We start from the raw sequence: 20,144 nt of genomic DNA, 5'->3' as shown, positions 1-20,144 counted from the left end.
GAATGGAAGAAAAGATGGCAGCATTTGCTTTAGTACCTTTGGCCCAAAGTTCACTGAAAGGCCTTTGCAGAAGGAGAAAAAGTGGGAGACTTATAACTTCTCCAGGTAAATGTGTTCAAGAGGTTATGGCATTTGTTGCTGTAGTTCTCATGTTTTCTTTGAGTATCCAAATGATGTTTTGGTTGTCCAGGAACATTTTCTGATTCTGCCAGGCACCAGCTACAACATTTTGTTCCCAACTGTAAGTATTTTTTTCTTTAAGTTCCAAGACATATTACAACAACAAGATAGATTTTCCTTCTCCTATTTTTTTTAATGCAGAGCTATAAATCTAGAGAAGATCAAGAGAAGTAATAATATTCTGCTTTGGTCAGGCCCCACCTGGAATCCTGTGTCCAGTTCTGGGTACCATAAATCAAAAAGGACCAGGTGAGAGTGAGGTTTATGGCCTGAGAGATCAAGGTGGCCATCTGGAGTTTGTGATATTGTAGCAGAGGGCCATAAATCCTGCAGGAGACCCACCTCTGCCTTCACAGATGAGTCCAGAGATAAGGTTAAGGGGCTAAGTGAAATGTGACCTAAATGTACCTTAATATATTCATGTAACTGCACTCTGATTGTACGAAAATCCTATATGTTAACTTTTGCCATGTCCAATGGGAGATGCCAGCTAAGGGTCTTTGTTTAAACACTATATAAAGAAGCAACGGCGGGATACACACCGCCATTTAGTACGTATAGGATACGTACTAGGGTTAGGAAGGGGCGGTGCTTCCCCACCCCCCTAACCCTAGTACGTATCCTATACGTACAAGATGGCGGCGCCCCTTCTACATGGGCGGCGCCATCTTTACGTACGTACTGGACGCGCCGCTTGTGACGTAGCAAGCGCGCCCCTGGTGCCTCGCTACGTCGCAAACGCGACGGTAAAAGAAGCTCCGTTTTGGAGCTTCTTTTTCGGTCCGCGCGGGAGTCGGGCCGTCTGAAGGCTCCGGCTCCCCCGCGGACCTACTGGCGGCGGCGGCAGACCGCCGCAAAGCGGCGGTCTGTACCCCGCCCATATTTCCTTGTTCGAGGCCCTGGGAACTTTTGTTGGAATGTGAATTCCTCCCAGGGTGACAGCTGTCTTAAATAAATCTGTGTTTGGCAAATTCATCTTTGGTCCCCTCCTATCTGATTCTGTCAGACCGAGGCTTGTTGTGAGGAAGGTGTGAGAACCTGCAGCATGTTAGCAGTTTCTTCTACAACACAGGCACGTAGCAAAGGGGGGGGGGGGTTGGGGGTTTGGACCCCCCCCCCTTCAACTCTGGGGATGTTCAAGCTCCTTCCTTCCCCTTCTCCTCCCCTCCCTCAAAAGCATGGAGGGCTCAGATAGAGAGGGAAAACAAAAGAGGAAAGACCATTTAAGTTGCAGGCTCAGAGAGGGAGAGGGAGATGGAGTGGGCCGGGGTCTCTCCCTGTGCTTTCTTTCCCTTTCGTTTCCTTTCCATCCCAGTCCTTTCACTCCTCCTCCTCCCCCCCTGTGCTTTTGCCAGAATAAAAGTCTCTCTTCCTGGGGAAGAAGGGAAGGAAGAAATGAAGGAAGGAAAAAAAGGAAGGAAGAGGAAGGGGAGAAAGGAAGAAAGAAAGAAAAAGGAAGGAAGGAGCTTCTAAAAGGAGATATAAAAGAAAGAAAAGGTGACTTCTAACTTTCCTTTCAGCAGTTATATCCATATACAATATAGTAAAATAATAATAATATCCCTTACCCAAAATGCTGAGGACTAGATGTATTTTGGATTTTGGAGTTTTTCAGAGTTTGGTATATTTATATACAGTATGTCTAATGGGATATAATGGGAGATGGGATCCATGTATGTCTCATATGCATCTCATAGGCATAGACTGAAGGTAATTTAATACACAATATTTTTAAAATGATGTTGTGCTTCTGTACACTGAGCTTCAGCAAAACCCTGAGACCACTATTCCTTGTATAATTCAATAATTCAGTGATTTCTCTAAACCTTCATGATTCCCAAGTTTCCTTGAGTTGGGGTCAGACCAGATGCTCTCATGGTCAGTTTTGGGTTTTAGAATAATTCAGGTTTCAGAAGTCCAGAAAAAGGAGACTCAGACTCTACTCTGGACATTTCTTCTGAGAATGAACTCAAGTTTTCAAAAACAGTCATCTCTGGATTTTTGCAACAACAAAAAAGAGGAGGGTCTGTGATGCAAAAAGCAAGAGGCTTCCTTCCAGCCTTGTTTTTTCTATTTTTTAAAAGACAAATAGAATAAAATACAGTTAGCTGGCCCCTTTCTAGCATGTCAATGGGGATGCTTTGATGGAGAGTTCCTGCATGGCAGAACGGGGTTGGACTGGATGGCCCTTCTTGGGGTCTCTTCCAACTCTATGATTTTATGATTAATTAATTAATATATGGAATCAATCTAAGATGATGAATCGAGGCTGTGGAGTCCTATGGCCCTGCTCCAGGCAATGCTAGACTGCAGGCCCCATCATCCAGCAACACCACAGACTGCTGGGAACTGCAGTCTAATAAGGCTGCACACTGCAGAAATAATCCAGTTCGACACCACTTTAATGCTATGGAAAATCCTGGGATTTGTAGTATGTTGTGGCACCAGAGCTCTCTGACAAAGAATGCTAAATGTCTCACAAAACTACAATACCCAGATATTGTTGTTGTTGTTGTTGTTGTTGTTGTTATTTTCTTATATCCCGCCTTTCTCCCAATATACGGACTCAAGGTGGTGATTTTCCATAGCATTAATCTATAGTATGTCTTTCTACAATGTACATGGACACTCCCATTACATAATTTGTTGGGGATGCTTTGACTGAGAGTTCCTGCATGGCAGAATGGGGTTGGACTGGATGGCCCTTGGGGTCTCTTCCAACTCTATGATTCCATGATTCTATAGCACTCTGAGCCTACTGTGATTTTAATTGTTTTTAAATGTATAAAGGTATAAAGTCTTATAATGCAAGCCATGCACTGATGGACTATTGCACTATAATTTTTTATTGATTGATTTTATATCCTGCCTTTCTCCCAAAATAGGATTCTCTTAAAGGGGTTTGTTTTTCATAAAAAGAAAGGAAGGTATAATGTCTTTGAATTTAAAATTATGATAGATAGATAGATAGATAGATAGATAGATAGATAGATGAATTTGGAATTAAAAATCATGTGTGTGTGTGTGTGTATGTCTTGGAATTAAAAATCCCTCTTGGAAGTGGGAATGAAATGTTGTGTGGATGCAGCCTGGGTTCTTAGCTCAGCTCAGAAGTTGGAATGCAGTGTCTCAAAGCATGAGCAGAGTGTCTCTGAGCATGAACAGAGTGGCTGCCGCTCATTGCTTGAGAAGCTGCACTTTGCTTTATCGACCTGAATTTATCTGATGTAAACACCTTCAGAAGAAGGACTCAGTTTGCATCTGCACTGAAAAAATAATCCAGTTTGATGGCACTTTAACTGCTCTTGGTTCCATGCTGTGGAATGCTGGGATTTGTAGTTTGTTGTGGCACCTGACAGATGGCCAAACAGCTCCTCAAAACTACAAATCCCAAGATTTCATAGCACGGAGCCATAACGGAAGTTAAAGTGGTGCCATCCTGAAGTAAACGCTTGACCCTCTTTTTGTGTCTTGGGGGAGGCTCTTAGCCTCTCAAAATGGTGGCACTTAGTCTGGACCCCCCCCCCTTCCCAAAATCCTGGCTACGTCCCTGAAAGGACATTGAGAAACTAGAGTGTGTCCAAAAGAGGGCGACTAAAATGGTGAAGGGTCTGGAAACCATGCCCTATGAGGAACGCCTTAGGGAGCTGGGGATGTTTAGCCTGGAGAAGAGAAGGTTAAGAGGTGATATGATATCCCTGTTTAAATATTAGAAGGGATGTCATATCGAGGAGGGAGCAAGCTTGTTTTCTCCTGCTCCAGAGACTAGGACCTGGAGCAATGGATGCAAGCTCCAGGAAAAGAGATTCCACCTCAACATTAGGAGGAACTTCCTGACAGTAAGGGCTGTTCAACAGTGGAACACACTCCCTCATTGGAGAGTGGTTGAGTCTACTTCCTTGGAGGTTTTTAAGCAGAGGCTGGATCACCATTTCTCAGGTATGCTTTGGTTGAGAGTTCCTGCATGGCAGGGAGTTGGACTGGATGGCCCTTGTGGTCTCTTCTTACTCTACGATTCTAATGAAGTCACACTTTTGCCCTATAACTTTTTAACACTAAAAAATGTAAAAAAAAAAATGCCCTTCAAACCATAGGACATCAGCAAAACATATCCTGGCTTGACAAAATCTTTAGAAGAGCCTTAGTGAATAATAGGATTAGCAGGTGTCCCTGCAACTATAAGAGATATTCCTTGAGGGGCAGAATGCTTGTCCTTATAGGCCTGGGAGGTATCTATTATTATAAGGGCTGTCCCGTCTTTGAAGGTTGGAATGCTTTTCTTCTTATATTTCAATAAGATAAGAGCAAATCTTGTCTTTTGGAGGTTTATTTAATTATCTATTTATTTATATACCATCTTTGTCCTGGAATGGGACCCAAGGAGGCTCCCAAAAGAATGCACTACCAATACAGTTTTAAAACACAATTAAAACCATTACATTAAAATGGCATGTTATAAGCAATATAAAATCATTCAAAACCATACAAAAGTTAAAAATAAAACATCTTGCCCTCCCATAAAAAAAAAACTCCCTCAAGCAATTATTCATTAAAAACTTGCTGAAACAGAAAGGTATTTGCTGGCCAGCGAAAGGAGAACAGAGACGGGGCCAGTCTAGCCTCCAGTGGAAGGGATTTCCAGAAGATAGGAGCAGCCACCAAGAAGGCCCTCTCTCATGTCCTCACCAAGCAAGCCTGGGATGGTGGCAGGACCGAGAAAAGCCTTCCAAAGTTAGAACTCTGCAAGGTTTTTATGGTGAGTTACAGTCTTTCAAATAGTCTCGACTTACAGGGTTCTGTAGGTCATAACTAAAGATAATGAACTCAGGCTTGCTAGAGAGGTTAAGAACAATAAAAGGGGCTTTTTTGGATATGTCCGAAGCAAAAGGAAGAAGAAGGAAACGGTAGGGCCACTGCGTGGAGAAGATGGCAAAATGCTAACAAGGGACAGAGAAAAGGCAGAATTACTCAACACCTTTTTTGCTTCAGTCTTCTCAGAAATGGCAAAGGGTGCTCAACCTGAGGATAATGGAGTAGTGTTAAGTGAAATGGTAGATCATTTTCAAATGTTTCGCAATAAATTGCAGGAAATCCATCTGGACCAGGAGATTTTCCGATTGTTTTTCTTTTATAGACTCAACTATCTCCTTTTCTGTGATATCTTGATTCAACATATATATATTTCTTAATTCTTATTGATTCAGCAAAATATTGGATACACTTTATGCTGCAAGATCTTAATAAACATGGATAACAAAATCAGTGGATGCTCTAGTTCCATTCAATACAGTTGGGTAGTAAAATGGTGTCCCTTATATAAAATGGAAAATCAAGGTTTGCTATTTGGAATTCATACTTTTTAAAAATATTTCCAAGCCATGGATGCTTGAATCCGTGGATAAAAAATCCATGGATAAGGAGGGCTGATTGTACCTTTATATATCCACAGATCAAAATAACCAATCAATCAATTCAAACAAGTTAATATCAAACACCTTCCATTTTTAAATCAGAAACAGATGATTAACTTATAGCAGTTAAGCTTAGAAAAGAATATTTTATAAATGATAGATCAGCTCTGCTAATTTAAATTAATATCAATACCATTCAATGTCAGTATCATGTTGATTAAGTCCACCATCAAAAATTGGGAATCTAGCAGTTAAACCAAGCAGTCTATCAAATCAAAATAAGTTCACAGTTCTGATTAAATTTTAACTTACAGAAATTGATTTTTAAATCACAACAATTATTTGACACCTCAGTTTCTTCATTCTATTGCCTTGGGCTCTACTGCAAATAATAATTATCATTCAATTAATCTTCTTGTATCACTGAGGTTGATTAATTTTGGTTTTTTATTTTCAGATATATATTTCAAGCACTCTTATCAACTATTACCACTGACAATAGTATTCACAACACTGCAGGATGATTTCAAATCTTACAGTCTAGTCATATTTATTCTACAAAGGGAATACAAAATATATATATTCTTCTTCCATCCTTCTCTCTCCTGTGGTTTCCCTTTTATGGCTTAGTCTTACTTCCACTTTCTCTTTTCCTTACAAGTTCCTTTAAAGTCTGTTCTCTATTCAGCTTCTCCCAACATAAAGAAAGATTCCTTTCAAGCAGGTTATCTGTTAGAATCCTGTTAGTATTCTACCAGATAGTGATTTGTGTTGAGGTATAGTAGTTGGGGATGATGGGGCTTTAGCTGTAGTTAGAACTATAGATAGTGTTGTCTAGTGCATAGCAGGGCCAGGTGTCTTATCGGGTGGCCTTGAGGGCCTGGTTCCCTGACCGGGAATCGAACCCGGGCCACGGCGGTGAGAGGGCCGAATCCTAACCACTAGACCACTAATAACTTAGTATCTTAAAGTATTCCAATTTTTCCAAAATTAATTTCAGTCAGATTGTTCTGTAATCCAGAATCAGTTTATTTTCCAAATTCTATTTTATGGATCCAAGGTTTTATTTTTATCTTTTAGCACTGTCCATCAGTTCAGTCACTATGCTATTGAAAACTACCATCACAAATTCTTCCAGCTCTTTTTCCTTTGTGTTTTGTTTTGTTATAATTCAGTTTGTGTCTCTAGTCTGTAGTCTTGTCCAACATTACAAACACCACAGATCCTTGTCCTTTAATCTTCTTCCACTCAAGCTACAATCCACCTCAATCCTCTGGGAAACATCCCTTCAAAGTCTATTCTTTTCAATGGTCAAAAAAAGATGAATCAAATTGTATCTCTCTGTCCTCATTATAGTCTATTAGTTAATTGTTCTCTTCTGCTAGTAAATGTATCTTTTTGTTTCTGTCAGATTAAAAACAATATACTCCTTCTGCTTCCCCTGTCTCTCCACCATTTCATCTATCACCAAACTGGAATCTTTCTCTGACTTTGTATCTTTCCCCAATCCAAGCTTTAAAGTTACTGGACAGTTGTTAAATTAGAAGGACTTCAAAACAAGAATACCTTTGTGATGACTGGTCCTCCAGTCATCTGGGAACTTCTTCTGAACCATAAGGGGTTAATCTGGGAGGAGGAACATGCTAATGAGAGATGACATCACATGCTAACGAGCTGTAGCATCATAGCTGATGTAAGGTCTAACTGACCAATCAGAGAGTAGGACCGCGAGATTCAAGAACTTTCTATGGGAAATCTTCAAAAGGCCCTTTGAGGCCATGCGCTCCTTTGTCTCTCCCTTGATCCCCTCCTGAGGGGGAACCAGATGATGTCTCTTAGAGTCTGGGGGATCCAGACTCAGGAATGCAGGTAGAGTTGGCAAGGAGCCAGCTCCCTGATTCCAAGAACTCAAAAGGACTACAAATCCCATCTTCCGTGAGTAGTTAGGAACGTGTTAGCTAGTGCGTTTAGGCCTTTTGTTATTTTCAACAATGGCTTGTCTGGAATGAACTCTGTAACTATGTTCTTTGACCTGCAAGGCAAGGAGGCTTTGCAAGAGCGATATAAATTCTTTCTATCCTATTCTATTCCTTTTTAAAATAAACTTCTTTCTTTAAAAGCATCTGCTGTCTCTCTGCTCCTGTACACGCGCCTTAACTCGGCTACTGGTTGTTCTGGGTTGGCCAGAAAGGAAACTAGATCTCTCTCTCTCTATTCCTCACAAGTCCCAGTGTGTGTGAGGGAGGGGTAGCTGTGGAGCTACAATAATAATATAAAATTAATTCATTCACTGGGTGGTGGCAGCGAAAAGTTCTTTTTGTAAAGGGATCCCCTGAGAGTAATAGTCACGCACAGGGCTTTGCCCTCAGGGATCATCACATGGTGGCAGCGGTGGGATGATTTCGGACTGTTGGAAACATTGCTTGCGGGGGCAAGAGTGTATTCCGCTTTTGGAGATGAGATGGCTTTCAGTGTGATGCTCTGAAGAAGTTCTCTTCTCTCTTTCTCTCTATCTCTCCCCACACTCTCTCACTTGTGCTCTACTGACGAAGGGCTAAGGAGAAATAGTGCTGGCTCTTTCACTTGATGTTACTCTGTTCTTTGCTCTGGGGTGAGGAGGCCCGTTTCAAACTGAAAAGACGCTTGGGTTTTGCTTTTCTTTCCTGCTCTCTCTCCTTGGTGACAGGAGGGGGTAGGGTCGGGTGGCTCCTGCTGCCTGTGTGTGTGTTTGAGCTGTTTGCAGAAAGGGGGGTGGCTTCGCCCACAGCATCCCTTTAAACCTACCAGGCAGAGATCAAGCTTGCTATAAAGCTGTGAGCTGATCACTTTGCTAAAGGTGTGCTGGAGACAAAGAAATTGCAAAGTCGCCAGTGATTTTTTTTTTCTCTCTCTCTCTCTTTCTCTCTCTCCAAGTGAAGGGGAGGAGGGAATCACGGAGGAGTTGCTAGGGGCAACACAGAGATCCCTTTGATCCTCTTGCCTGGCTGGAAAAGGGCAATAAAAGGTGCCATTAAGTGCTTGGCCTCTTCGCAGGACCAAAAGGGGAATTTCCTGTTTCTGTGGTCTTTCTCTTTCTTTCTGACTAAGAAAGGGGAGGGGGGACTTTTAGCCCATTCAAGGAGAGACTGTTTCTTTTCTCTAGCTAAAAGAAAGGAGGGGTCAGTGGGCTTTAAAAAGACCAGTTTTTTTCCTGTGGCTACTGACGCCTGGGAACAGCATCTAGTGGCAGAGTCGGAGAACTGCAGGGGGGAAGCTAGCCTGAGCTGCTTGTGTCCTTATCCCTCTTCTTTCTCTGACTCACAGCAGACCAGCTGTTCTGCATGCTCAATCCATGCAAGCCATTGTGTTTGTTGTTTTTATTAGTGGCTTTTCGCGTTATACTTTATAGTTAGTTGTTTAGTCTATGCACCTGCGCTCCGGCATGGTCACTACCATGGCTGATGAAACCCAACACACCTCAAGGGAGGACGAGACAGCTGCTTCTCCGTCTCCGAGCCCACCATCCCCAACCCACGTGGATGGGTGGACGCACATGATGAAAATTTTCACGGACATGCAGCAGAAAATGTTCTCCGAGATGCGACGCGACATCGCTGAACAGCGCCGCCAGGACGCTGAACAGCGCCGCCAAGAGGTGGCTGAGCAGCAGCGTCAAATGGCCGAACAAAATAGGCAGTTGGCTGAACGTAATGACGCTCTGCAGCGCCAAATGGTCGACCTCCTCGCTAATCGCAGCCAGGACCAACCTGCACCTGCTCCAGTGACGGTTCAACTTCAGGAGCCTCGGAAGTTTCCCGTTTACAAGACTGGTGATGATTTTGAATGTTTCCTGGAAAGTTTTCAGCGGGCGTGTAACACCCACAACGTCCCCGAAGATCAATACGTGAATATACTTCGCTCACAGATTTCGGGAGTTCTCCGAGAGGTTGAAACCAGTATGTCACAGGAAGAGATGCATGACTTTCAGCTCTTCGTGCGGAGGGCACGCCAACGCCTGGGCGTCACTCCTGAGGCAGCTAGAAGGCGATACAGGGAGACATGCAAGAAACCAAACTCTTCCTGCGTGGAACTGGCTTACTATGTGCAGCGCAACAGGAAGATTTGGCTCCAAGTAGCCAATGCGACGTCAGTAAAAGAGATCTGCTTCCGCTTCGATTTAGAGCAATTCTTAGCCCATTTTCCTCCTGATCTAGTCCACTATGTGTTGGAGAAGAATCCCAACACGTTACAGGAAGCTGCAGAACTGGCGGATAGCTACCTGGATCTCAGGAAGGAAAAACCTGCCTTGCCCAGTGCAGGATACTACAAGAAATCACAGCCTGCTCATCACCCTCCACGCAAGGACAACTCTCAGTCTCAACATCCCAAAGCTGCTACGCCGAATCCGCCTCAACTGCCCCGTCAGTCTCAGGCTTCTCAACCACAAGTGTCTCAACAACCCTCATCGTCTTCACAGGGAAGGCCCAAGAACAAAGAACCGACCAAATGCTATTCTTGTGGACAAGTAGGCCATATTAGGGCCCAATGCCCACAAAACCCTACAACAATAAATGTTATGGCTCAGGCCGAGGTTCAAGAGGCTGAGTCTGGTGCAACGGTAGATCCTGATCCCTCCATGATTCCTGTTCACCTCAGACGCACCCTGTGGGTGGGTGACAAGGAGGTGGTAGCTTACAGGGATTCAGGCGCACAGATCTCAGCCCTGCATCGATCCTTTGTGGACCCTAACCTCATCGACAACGACTCCAAGGTTCTAGTGAAAGGCTTCAGGGCACCACCGAGTCTGCTGCCGACGGCGAGGGTCCCAATTAAATACAGAGGATGGACGGGACTCTGGACTTTTGCGATATACAGCGACTATGAATGCCCTGCCTTTGTGGGGGAGGACCTGCACCGCCATGTCCAGGAGGCGCAGCGAAGTTCCACGCGCCGTCCCAGACCAAGGCGAAGCCACAGCACACCTAGGAAGCCCAGTCCTGCCAGTGCACCACAGGAGGCTCCTCGGGCAGACGTGGTCCACTAGGGCGGACGTGGTGCGTCCAAGCCGGTCTCTCATCCTACAACACCCCTACCTGTAGGGGGGGAGAGGGATGTGGTCCCAGCAGCCGTGGCCGCTACGCAGCAACCACAGCCACAGGATGTCCCTGAACCACAACGGGATATGTCGCCACCAGCGGACGCTGTGGCGCCAACTCCTGTCCCAAATGGGGACAACACTTCCCCTACAACTGGAGAACTCCCTACTCTGCCCTCTGTGGAGGATCAGCCTGTTCCGGTCTCAAGGGACCAGTTCCAGAAGGAGCAACAATCGGATTCAACTTTGCAGGCAGCGTGGTCCCTGGCGAGGGGTGAGTCACATACCACTTCTCCGAACGACCGCAGCAAGTTCGTGGTGGTAGATGGCCTGCTCTACCGGGAATTTTGGCCTAAGGACTTTAGGGAAGGCTGGTCACCTCTGAGGCAATTACTGGTCCCAGCTGCATACAGGGCCAAACTTCTCAGCCTGGCACACGACCATCCTAGTGGACATTCAGGAGTCACACGAACCAAGGACAGACTTAAGAAGGCTTTCTTTTGGGACGGGATGAACAAGGATGTGGCCATCTTTGTCCGATCCTGCCTGGTCTGCCAACAAGTGGGAAATTCCAAGGATCAGACAAAGGCGCCTCTACAGCTACTACCAATCATAGAGGTACCTTTTCAGAGAGTGGCAGTGGACATTTTGGGGCCCCTTCCCCGAAAAACTGCCAGAGGAAAGCAGTATATCCTCACATTGGTGGATTTTTTGCACACGGTGGCCAGAAGCCGTGCCACTGAGCGCCATCTCAGCCAAGGCTGTAGCCCAAGCATTGACGGACATCTTTGCTAGAGTGGGTTGGCCTTTGGAGATTCTGACAGATGCCGGAACTAACTTCATGTCCAAGGCCATGAACCGTCTCTGGGAATCACATGGGGTGAAGCACCTCACTTTGGTCCCATATCATCATCAAACTAATGGCCTGGTAGAACGTTTTCATTCTACCTTAGGGACCATGATACAAAAGTTTGTAGAGGAACACTCTAATGACTGGGACTTGGTTCTGCAACAGTTCCTCTTTGCCTATAGATCTGTCCCACATCCCAGCTTGGGCTTCTCACCTTTCGAGCTGGTCTATGGTCATGAGGTAAAAGGACCACTGCAGTTGGTGCGCAGACAATGGGAAGGCGACCAACCTTCACAGCAAACAAATGTTGTGGATTTCGTCACCAAGCTGCAAAACACTCTCAGGACAGCGTGGCAAGAAGCTCACGACAAACTCCGACAGGCACAACAAGACCAAAAGGCTTGGTATGACCAGTTTGCCAGGGAGCGATGCTTCCAGCCTGGAGACCACGTTATGGTCTTGAAGGCATCACGGACTAATAAACTGGAAACGTCCTGGGTAGGTCCAGCTACAGTGCTTGAGCAAATAGGCACTGTGAACTGCCTCATCCAACTACCAGACACTAGTCTCAAACCTAGGGTCTATCATGTCAATTCACTTAAGCCCTTTCACGAAAGGTTGCATTACCTTCTTGCCCTCGAGGATCCAGAGGCAGATGAAGAAGAGTGGCCAGCAGGAGCGTTCTACGATAAGAAGGAAGGAGGCAACCTGGAGGACATTCAAATTCCCGCAAGTCTCGACTCAACTCAGCGCAAAGAGTTTTCACATCTAACATCCAGGTTTGCTTCCCTGTTTTCTCCAGTACCTGGCTTGACCATGGATCCTCAACATGTAGTAGCAGCGGATGACACCCGACCTTCGGCTGAACAGCCTCGACGAGTGTCTCCAGTGGCGAAACAAGCAATTGAAAAGGAGATCAACGAAATGCTCGAGATGGGGATCATCCGACCCTCCCGAAGCACTTGGGCTTCACCTGTTGTATTGGTGCCTAAGAAAGGAGGTAAAGAGATCCGGTTCTGTGTGGACTACAGGAAACTCAACTCTGTGACACGTCCTGAGCAGTACCCTATGCCTAGGGTGGACGAACTCCTAGAAAAGCTGGGACGTGCCAAGTATCTGTCTTCTATAGACTTGACCAAAGGCTACTGGCAGGTTGCTCTAGCTGAAGAATCCAAACACCGCACTGCGTTCATCACCCATATGGGCTTGTTCGAGTTCAACGTGCTTCCATTTGGACTTCGCAATGCTCCAGCGACTTTCCAAAGGCTAGTCGACTCCCTGTTGAGGGGCTGTGGAGACTTTGCTGTGGCCTACCTAGACGACATTGCGATCTTCTCTGACTCCTGGGAAGACCATCTGAAACATTTAGAGACTGTCTTTCAGCGCATTCAGGAGGCTGGCCTTACAATCAAGGCCAAGAAGTGCCAGTTTGTGCTGGAGAGGGTGACCTACCTCGGTCATGAGGTAGGCCAAGGGACTATCACACCTTTACAAGCGAAGGTCAAGGTGATTCAGAACTGGCCAAGACCAAAGTCCCGAAAACAAGTCCAATCCTTCCTTGGCTTGTCGGGATACTACAGGAGGTTTGTACCACACTACAGTCAGATTGCAGCTCCTCTGACAGACCTCACGGGTTCAAAGAAACCCAAGATGGTAAAATGGACTGAAGGGTGCCAGGAGGCTTTCGACACCTTGAAGAGAGCTCTGACATCTGATCCAGTCCTGATGGCACCAGATTTCAACAAACCCTTTACTATAGCCACTGATGCTTCTGACAGAGGCATTGGAGCTGTCCTGATGCAAGAGGGCCCAGATGGCTTCTTACATCCTGTGCTGTTCCTCAGCAAGAAGCTGTCTGTCAGAGAATCCAACTGGTCCATACCAGAGAAGGAGTGCTACGCCATTGTCTATGCCCTGGACAAGCTGAGGCCTTACGTATGGGGCCGCCAATTCACTCTCCAGACCGACCATGCAGCATTGCGATGGCTTCACTCAGTGCAGGGAGCAAATAAGAAACTACTCCGCTGGAGTGTATCCCTGCAAGACTTTGACTTTGAAATTCAACATGTGGCTGGAGCCTCTAATGTTGTGGCTGACTGTCTCTCCCGCAGAGGGCTAGTGGGCCACTGAGGCCAATGAAGCCGCACACCTTTGAACTACCTGAACTTGCTATATTGTTGAACTACCTCTCATTTGAGTTGTTATACTGTGCATTATGTGTTTGTTTACATTTCTTTCTCAGGTACCAAGATGACAGCCTAGCCAGGGTGGCTCTGATCCAGTGTTCCAGGCCAAGTGGACCTTGGGGGGCGTGTCACATTTATGCTTCTGTGCTTTCTCTTTGACAGGATGAAATCTCAGCCAGTTTGGTCTCAACTTGCAGTTTCTTCCAAACGGCCGAGATTTGGGGGGCGTGTGATGACTGGTCCTCCAGTCATCTGGGAACTTCTTCTGAACCATAAGGGGTTAATCTGGGAGGAGGAACATGCTAATGAGAGATGACATCACATGCTAACGAGCTGTAGCATCATAGCTGATGTAAGGTCTAACTGACCAATCAGAGAGTAGGACCGCGAGATTCAAGAACTTTCTATGGGAAATCTTTAAAAGGCCCTTTGAGGCCATGCGCTCCTTTGTCTCTCCCTTGATCCCCTCCTGAGGGGGAACCAGATGATGTCTCTTAGAGTCTGGGGGATCCAGACTCAGGAATGCAGGTAGAGTTGGCAAGGAGCCAGCTCCCTGATTCCAAGAACTCAAAAGGACTACAAATCCCATCTTCCGTGAGTAGTTAGGAACGTGTTAGCTAGTGCGTTTAGGCCTTTTGTTATTTTCAACAATGGCTTGTCTAGAATGAACTCTGTAACTATGTTCTTTGATTTGCAAGGCAAGGAGGCTTTGCAAGAGCGATATAAATTCTTTCTATCCTATTCTATTCCTTTTTAAAATAAACTTCTTTCTTAAAAAGCATCTGCTATCTCTCTGCTCCTGTACACGCGCCTTAACTCGGCTACTGGTTGTTCTGGGTTGGCCAGAAAGGAAACTAGATCTCTCTCTCTCTATTCCTCACAAGTCCCAGTGTGTGTGAGGGAGGGGTAGCTGTGGAGCTACAATAATAATATAAAATTAATTCATTCACTGGGTGGTGGCAGCGAAAAGTTCTTTTTGTAAAGGGATCCCCTGAGAGTAATAGTCACGCACAGGGCTTTGCCCCCAGGGATCATCACAACCTTCTTTTAAATCTGCGTATCTTCTGCTTCTTTGATTTTAAAATGAAGCAGCACTGACCAAGTTCCACTGGTGTCCACCGTCATCGGCTGTTACTAGCCTCAAGCCACGGCTGCGGCTTCACTCACAGTCTGAAATCCTGTCCATGCCAGTAGCTTTCTCCTCCATTTTCTCACGGGTGCTAAGGCTGCAATCGACCCCCGTGAGCCTGTCTGGGTCCCCTTTATCGGGGAACTCGATATGCTGATCTGGCGTCATCCCCTTCCCTTCTCAGCAAACTGCCGCAGTTGGAACAGTTCAGCACCAGCTGTTTTGCGGAGCTGTGTTCACTCAGCCATCTGTACCAGACCTGCCTTCCTGTATGATTTTTAACACTTTTGCCTGATGAAAAAGTCAGTGGAGCTTCAAAATCCTGTGACATGTATTTTGTGCATTTTGGTTGGTCCAATAAAGGTATCACTATTTTGTTGATTTGGGATGTTATACTGTTCTTGAAAAGTGATATGTTCAAATAGTTTTTGAATTTGTTTTACATTATTTTAAGATCATTTTAATTACTGTCTTTTGCCCTGAGAGGTATTGAGAGAGAGAGGGCTTGAAATGTTTTAGTCAATAAACATAAATAATACAAAACTCAAAATGTTTTTTTTCATTGAAGGTGGTTTGACAAGCAGCAGTCTTCAAAGCTCATTCATTCATTCATTCATGCAAGTCTTACATTTCTTCCTTCTTTCACAGAGTACACCATGTAGATTAATTCGTAAAAAGAAGGTAACACATTAAACTGGTAGGTTTCTTGTTGTTGTTGTTGTTGTTGTTGTGTGCTTTAAAGTCATTGCATACTTATGGTGACCCTAAGGCAAAGCTATAATGGGGCATTCTGGGGCTGAGAGTGCCTGGCACACCCAAGACTTTCTAGTGGGTTTCCATGGCCAAGTGGGAATTTGAACCCTGGTCTCCAGGTCTTAGTCCAACACTCATACCACTATACCACGCCAGCTCACAATTATTAGCTAGGATTACTAGATTTTGAAAAGCAAAAATGAGGACACATTTACCAACTGACTATGATGAACTACTGATGGGTATGACACTCTAACTTTAAATACCTTTATTATATAAGCTGTGATCATTGCTACTGGAAATTTTCCTAACCTTTACTGTATTTAAATCACAGTTTCCCTTTTCCGCTCCCCTGCCTCTTTCAATAGCCATCTCACTCAATCCACTAGGTGTCCTAGTCATTGGTGCCTGCACTACTGGAGACTCCTCCAGCCCCCTTGCTTGGCTAGCTCTCTTTCTCCCTCGGGGTCCATCTTCTTTCTCCCCACCAACCAGTCCCTTCTCTCTCACTTCCAGGCTGGCTTCCATCCCTTCTCCTAGTGGAGCTCTCCATGAGGCCAGTGAGATGGCAATAGGGAAGAGGAGGAGGCACACAGGAGTTGAAGCACCAGCAGATATTTTTAAAATACCTGGACATTTTAAAAAAATCTCATCACATTTCAGGGAAAAGGAGGACACGTGGTAACCTTAACATTAGTCCTTTCTCTCTTCCCTCAGGAGCAGCCCTTTTGTCCCCACTACCAGGCCTAGCATGCATGGGCCTTCAAGTCCCCTATTGACTTATGGCAGCCTCATTAATTCCATAGGGTTTCCTTAAGCAAGAAATATCCAGAGGTAGTTTTGCCAGTTCCTTCCCCTGAAATATAACCTTCACAAGAACGTAGCCAGGATTTTGGGAAGGGGGGTTCCAGACTAAGTGCCACTATTATAATGAGGTTTGGGTGTGGAGACCATTCATTGTATCTAACGGAAGCAGGGGTCCGGACCCCATGGACCCCCCACCCTTGGCTACATCCCTGACCTTCAGCACCTGGCATTCCTTGGCAGTCTCCCATCCAAGTATGAACCATGACTAACCCTGCTTACCTTCCAAGATCAAGTGTCTTTAAAGTATTTAGGCCCTCTCTGAGGGAAAACAATCTTGAGCTGGCAGCACTGGTGGAGTTTGAAGAAAACAGTGCACTGGAACAGATTCCATCAGTGTTGCCAGATGAGGATCATCCCAGGCCCTGAGGCTTCTTGATCCAAAACTGAGACCAAGGAACATCCCCCTGAAGCACTATGCATTTCAAGTACCAATCACAGTTGCTTACAGCATGACATTCAAACACACTTATACCCATGTCCATATGGTTATTGTTTTTGTATGGAAATTAAGACAGAAACCTTAAGTAAAAGGGCTGTTACTAGACCAGGGTGAAATGAGGGGATTCTCACTTCTTTAGGGAAATGGGATAAGGAATATCTCCTATTTGGTTCTAACCAGAAGATGGATGCAAAGCATGGCGGAGGGTAAGATCTGGCACCACAACAAATGGGAAGGCCAGAGCAGAAGCTAAGTAAATACATAGATGCACGCATACACCAAGACTCTTTGCAAGTTGCAGAGACAAATCCAGCATTACAAATTGTATGAAACTGGTGTAGCTGAGTTAGGGATTTGCACGAAGCCCTTTCCTCTTGGCTGCATCTGAGTCCATCAGAACCAGAGAGTCTGCACCCCAGTCTCCTGCCTGAAGATGAACCATTAAAAGTGGAGATTAGTAAGGACAGGGCCCTGAGATCTGGCAACCCTTTGCTCCCCCTGCAATATCTGAAGAGAGATGGGGAAGGTGGATTGTTGGGTGCATACAGATGTGGATCTTTTCTCACTCTACACAGTAATAGTACTCAGATATCACTTGAACTGCAAGGTCCAGGGAGTGATGGCATTTGGAGTTTCATGTGGTATATGAACTCTCTGCCAGGGAGCTCTCACACTTCACCAAGTAGAGTTGCCAGAGTGAAAAATGGAGAGGACTCCTGTACAGTTAATGGTTGTGTAGAAGAAAGAGTTCCAGCTACCTGGTTGCAAGACAAATTTCCCCTTCTTTAGTTTTTTTATTTTATTTTAATCCATTAAAATTAAGGAGGAGAATTGAAAATTGCTGCATAATATCTATTTATTGGCACCTTGTTCGAGGAAGTGATCTTTGAAAACGTACTAAGCCTAGTCAGAGCCTAGACAGAGCCCTCCCTCCATGGCCAACTGTCATCGTCCAGCCTGGAGGGAGTGAGGGGGCGGGTCCAACACCATCGGGACCGCCCTGAAGGGACAGAGCCCTCCTTCCATGGCCAACTGTCATTGTCCAGCCTGGAGGGAGTGAGGGGGCGGGTAGGGGCTAATTTTGTATTGCAATTTTTACTGTACACCGCTATGATCATTGCGGAATAGTGGTCTATAAATAAAACATATTATTATTATTATTATTATTATTATTAGTCAACTCTCAGCAGATTTCCTTCTTCTCCTTGCTTAAAGCAGGATTAAAAATTATAAATGAATTCCTGGGATTTCATTGTTGGAGCCCTCCGTCCCATGTCCTGGTACAGTACTCCAATGTTATTTTTGACCACAGTTGCTTACAGTTTGTAATTAAAACACACAGAGAACACAATATTTGGAAAAAGAGAGAGAAATCTTCATTAAAAGGGCTGTTTCCAGGTTCAGGTAAAATGAGGTGATTTTCCTTCTAACTTACTTAAGGAGATGGAACAAGGAATATTTAACTCAGCCTACTGGCTTCTAGGCAAACGGTGGCTATGGAGCAGAGTGGAAGGTGAGCCCTGGGATGAAAGAAGGAAGGTAACTATGGCCTATTTCACATGATGAAAATTGGAAGGTTATCTGAGGTTGAATCCGAGGCCATCCCTGCTATTTTAGCATAATTTCACAAAAGAATATCAAACAACGCCAAACGCATTTGGAAGGCATTGCAAACACAATCTCCAGTCATCCCAGGAATAGGTACATTTGGAGAAACACTGAATTTATAAATCCTGTTCCACTCCAAATGTGCAGTCAATTTGTTTTTGCCTGGTATGGAATGCATCTCTAGGACAGCCTTGGATTGCCTTCATTAGAAGCACACTACAACACTCATCATCCTTTGTTGTGATTTCCCCTCCCTGCCTTCCTAGAAGAAAACAGCTGTTTGGGAGGAAAGACCGAAGGGGGGATAAGTGAAGGCAAACCCCCTCTGAAGAAATCTTGCCCAGAAAACCCCATGATCGAGTCTGAAATAAGTCCGAAACGACCTGAAGGCACCTAGCAGCAACACAAAAGCTCAATTTAGTCAGGAAATAGTTGAAACAGACTACAATTCCCAAGATCCTTTGCTGCGCTTTTCCCTCTTGCGATTTCCCTTCCTACTCACTGGCTGCCCAGTTATTTTGGAGCTGTTTTTGGAGGAATTAGAGGAGGCTCAGCATATCTCCTATCACCTCCTCAATTTTAGCCACCTCCAACTCGGCAGTGGGGTGTTCCTTGGGACCAGTACTGCAAAATCATCCAAACACGATTCTGTTCTTGCTTCGCAGGTGCAATCATGTAAATTCGCAATAGAAAGCAGATTGGTAGTGAATTGAATTCATTCACATATGCACTGCTTTCACTTTTGGATGGATGCTGTTCTTGTTTGTGTGTGATGAGCTTGTAAATAATTACATGCATTTCTGAATTGGCCTCACTTTCTTCTTCTTTCGGGATGGTGATACATCCCTCCAGTGTAAAAAAACTCCTATGAGGTTGAATAGACTGGCATAATAATCAAGTCTCAAGATGGAGTAGGGGCATAGCGTATGCATGCTGGACACAACCCCCCACGCCGCCCACATGACACCCGCCTGATCAGACAGCGGGCGGTATCACGCCACATCTTTGGTGCAGTGCTTACACATGCGGCGCTGAAGAAGTGGCCTCTGCTGCGGTTAGGGTGCCCTTTCCGCAGTGCAAAAAGGAGCTGCTTTTTGTGGCTCCTTTTTTGTGCCACAGTATGCCAGATCAGGGCTGCTGCATGTAGTTGCTGTAGCCCCAATCTGATGATGAAAGATGTGGCTGCAGGCTACCCCTTACGGGAGGTCTGTTCAGCCACTAAGTAACTTCGAAGATTTTACCCTCCCCCAAGTGTTTTCAAATTGTAGCAGTAGATGAAATAAACCTTGCAAATTGTACCAAGATTCAACTTTAATAGGAAAGGAGGAAGATCACTAAGCAACTCCATAAAAACACAGACACACCCAAAGTCTTTTCAACTTGCTACAGCCAAGGAAATTGTACCCAGCTTCAGCTTTAATAGCTGAGCAGGAGATTTGCAGGCAGTTCTTTCTTCTTGCCTCAAGCTGAGCCCTCCAAAACTGGAAAATTGCCCCCCTCATCTGTTTGGAGATGACCCATGAAAACTGGAAACTCAGTGCCAGACCCTGATGTGTGGCAAGCCTGGATTAAAATGTTATGAGTTATTCGTTGGTTCTGAAAGGCATTTAAAGGCAGGAGTAAAATATGCTTGAACATAACACACTA

Source organism: Sceloporus occidentalis, unplaced genomic scaffold (assembly GCF_023333645.1).
Source record: "Sceloporus occidentalis isolate IW3139 unplaced genomic scaffold, rSceOcc1.0.p SCAF_1, whole genome shotgun sequence".
Taxonomy (NCBI): domain Eukaryota; kingdom Metazoa; phylum Chordata; class Lepidosauria; order Squamata; family Phrynosomatidae; genus Sceloporus; species Sceloporus occidentalis.
The sequence above is the reverse complement of the archived record's forward strand: the minus strand, read 5'-3'. Positions refer to the sequence as shown.